The sequence below is a fragment of the Pseudopipra pipra genome, chromosome 4 (genome assembly GCF_036250125.1).
Source record: "Pseudopipra pipra isolate bDixPip1 chromosome 4, bDixPip1.hap1, whole genome shotgun sequence".
Classification (NCBI taxonomy): Eukaryota; Metazoa; Chordata; class Aves; order Passeriformes; family Pipridae; genus Pseudopipra; species Pseudopipra pipra.
In genome coordinates, this window is record NC_087552.1 from 52,745,235 (window position 1) to 52,748,539 (window position 3,305).

The 3,305-nt window shown below is 47.6% G+C and overlaps 1 protein-coding gene across 2 annotated transcripts in view; it reads right to left on the reverse strand.

Annotated features, from left to right (window-relative positions):
* Positions 1-3,048, reverse strand: part of KLHL5 (kelch like family member 5) — a 60,506-nt gene extending 57,458 nt beyond the window's left edge. For both annotated transcript variants that reach the window (XM_064653019.1, XM_064653018.1), the window contains exons 1-2: positions 2,936-3,048; positions 78-170 (exon numbers count right to left, since the gene is read on the reverse strand). The gene's annotated coding sequence lies outside the window, so the exon portion shown is untranslated. The remainder of the gene's footprint in view (positions 1-77; positions 171-2,935) is intronic.
* Between the last annotated feature and the right edge of the window lie 257 nt (positions 3,049-3,305).

Consider the following 3,305-nt stretch of genomic DNA (forward strand, 5'->3'; position numbering starts at 1 on the left):
CCCAGTATCCTTGAGGGCTAGTATCACATTCCTTGTAGCATAACTTACTATTAGAATTGAGTAAATACAATAATTACCTATAACACCGGAATCATCTCTAGTTGTTCAAAGAATCCTGTTGTTCCATTTGTCCTCCTCTTTCCAAAAAAACTGAGGTAGCAGAAAAAAATCTGGAGGCAGAAAAATAAAAGTACAAAGAAATAAGAACGAGCCATTGGGAAAAAAAAAATTAAAAAAATCTCAAAAGCAGATTCCCTACTCTATTCAGATAGAACTTCCTTCCATTTCCGCTGTGATTCCGAAACTTTCTGAGGAAGACGATAAAAGCGTGCCACTGCACAACTGTCACCTTAGTTCCTTCCACAACTTCAAGTTACACACCCATCAACAAAGACCCCAAAGGAAGAAGGGAAATTAATATGAAATTTTTAATTTTAATTAATATGAGACATGAACTCTCAAGCAACACTGGATTACAAGGCTGTGTCTCTTTAAAAAAAAAAAATTAACCTTAGTCCATTTTCACTCTTATCTTTGATTAGCTGTAATTCCATTAAGGGAAAAGCAGTGAAGTATTGATCTGCCATATGAAGCACTGAACACTGTTTTCAAAGACTGACACTGATGGTATTGGTGAATAAAGCCAACTACCACCACTTAACATGTTTCCTTACGTGGAGCAGCTCTATAAAAATTCACACTTACTGTCACAGTGGTTCTCAACCCTTTCCTATTTACAGGCCACTACAAATCTTAAAAAAATCTAGCCTGCTGAAATAATATGTGTCTCCTTTTGGCTTGGTACCGTGTGCAAGGGTACCAAGTGACTATGTACACTTTGAAGTGAAAGAAAGTAGCCTTACATGATACCTGCATGCATAATGTGATACCTAATACTTGACCTCTCATGATCTGATCTTTCTTACTAGATGCAAGACTGTCCTAGGTCTCTGAACGGTAATACCACCTCATTCTTGCATCTGGAGAGAATAACCTCATCTTGCCTACATGACTGGGTTTTAAGGCCAGACAGCCAAATAATACATGTATTTATGGTCAGCATTGCTTTGCTGGGGACTTTGAAGTAAAGATTTTCTTCTTAGGAAAAAAAGCAAACAGTGGATAGTTAGGTTTGTAACAACTGCATTTTTCTAGTTGGTAAGACTGCTATAAGAAAAGGCAATTTAATTGCTGTGGGAAGAGGCAAACTGTAAGGATTTTGTAAGGGAAATGTAAAATCACACTGTAATTTCTTAAGAGCTGTAGAAACTTTCACTATTGGGCCATGTTATATCTGATTAGGTAATCTTTATCATGTCACAAAAGGCTGAATTATATCAATAAAACCACAAGACAACAACATAAGCAAAGAATCTTTTTAAAAGCACAGGTAATACAAAAGTCCAGAGCTGGAACAAGTTCCCCAATATGAACTGTCATTGTTAGCAACAGCTTGCAATTACTCTTTGACTATAATGGTCTAATGGGAGAATTTCTTCATCTTCACTCAAATTCTTTTCTATTTTAAATTAGCAGACAATGCATTTTTGTGAAACGCAATGTGTTAAAATCTACCGCTAAAGTATAAACATGCTGCTTTTGGTAGTGGACCTGGCTATCCAGAGGACATAAATGAGGGATGGTTCAATGAAGCTGACACATGGCAGAGGAAAACACTATTTGACTCAGATTAGGATTATTATTTATTATTATTATTTTGGTTCTATCCTGCTTTATGCTCCTCAGCATTGTTCAGCAAGTGGAAAACAGGAAAAACATAAGATGGGAACACAATCTGCCCTATTAGGAATGCACCCATGAAGTTCAAGAATATGGTACTTTTTTTTTTTTTAAAATGCCTCTTGCAATTCTCAGGCAAAAATACCTTCATGAGAAATGATCAGAGATTGTTTCTGGTAAAATTAATGAACTGCCCATGAAAATACATCCTGTGATCTGTTTTTAAAAAGGATCCACCCCTAAAATACATAGATTTTGTCTAGATAAAAAAGCTACACCAACGTAAGTTCAAATTCTTATTCCTGTTCATGCTCGTGGAAGACCTGAATGATATTTTTTTTTCTTGAAAATAAGACTGTATTTGGAGTTTAGCTCATATAATTTCATCATTGACTTTTAGGTAAAAGGAAGGAACAAACTCAAGTCTTCCCTTTCGACTGTTATGACATTACTGGCCAAGCAACCCGACTGCGAGTCACGGATGGCGGGGCTTCAGCTGGGCTGCACCACCGCTCACACAGCGCAGCCAGTCCGACCTCAGAGCCCGGAGCCACAAAGAGGCTTTAAGGAAAAGCACGAACCAGTAATATCTATAAACAGCCGTTTGATGTTCAACACTTATACTTCTTTTTGTTTTCGGCGTAATAACGCCGCTCCCCATGCCGCTGAGCTGGCAGTCAGTCGCTGTTCTAATCTGTTCGACCAGTCTCAAAAAAAAAAAAAAAAAAATAGTTTCCCACTATTTCATACTGTGATGGTGAAGGCTGAGAGATAGAGCGGCAAGTCCCCGAGAGCCCGCTGTGTTCAGTGCACTTTTAGCGGGTCCCGTCTCTAAACGTTTTGAAGTGACTCGGCCACGGGGCCAGACCCCGCGCCCCCCTCGCCGTGCCCCGCACCGCCCCTGCTCCGTCCCGCACCAGCAGCCGCCGCCACGCTCGGGCGATGCCCCTTCCCCGCTGAGCGCGGCGGGTCCCGCCCGGCGGGCTCAGGGCGGGCACCGCTCCCCGTCCCCCCGGGCGGCGCCGCAGCCGCGCTCCGCAGACACCCGGCAGGAGGGACCCCGGTGGGCCCGCCCCTCGCTGGCCCTCGCCCGCGCCACCGCCCTTCTTCTCCTTCTCCTCCTCACTTTCTCCTCCCCCTCGCGGCAGCCCCGAGCCCCCTCCCCTCGCTGCCGAGCCCCGACCGCCCTTCTCACCTCTCACGGTCCGAGAAGGGGGCGCGGTTGGGAGGGGGCGGGGAAAGGAAAAAACCCGCACGGGAGGCCCCCGCACCCCCTCCCGTCCCCTCCCTGCCTCCTGCCCGGCCGCGGCCGCCAGCGCTCCCGCTCCCGGCGGGCAGGGGCGCTCCCGCCCGGCGCTGTCGGGTCCCCGCGGCCCCGCCCTGCGCTCGGCGCCTCCGGCCGGGCAGGGGCGGGGACAGACGGGGGCGGGCCCGGTTTGGGCCCCGCCCCCCGGCCCCGCCCCCTGCCGCGGGGCGGGAGCGGCGCGCGCCGCGTGTGGCGGGGCGGGGCCGGGGCCTCTCCCCTCGGGCTGTGGCGCCGCGCGCCCCCTGCCGGCGGGGCGGGG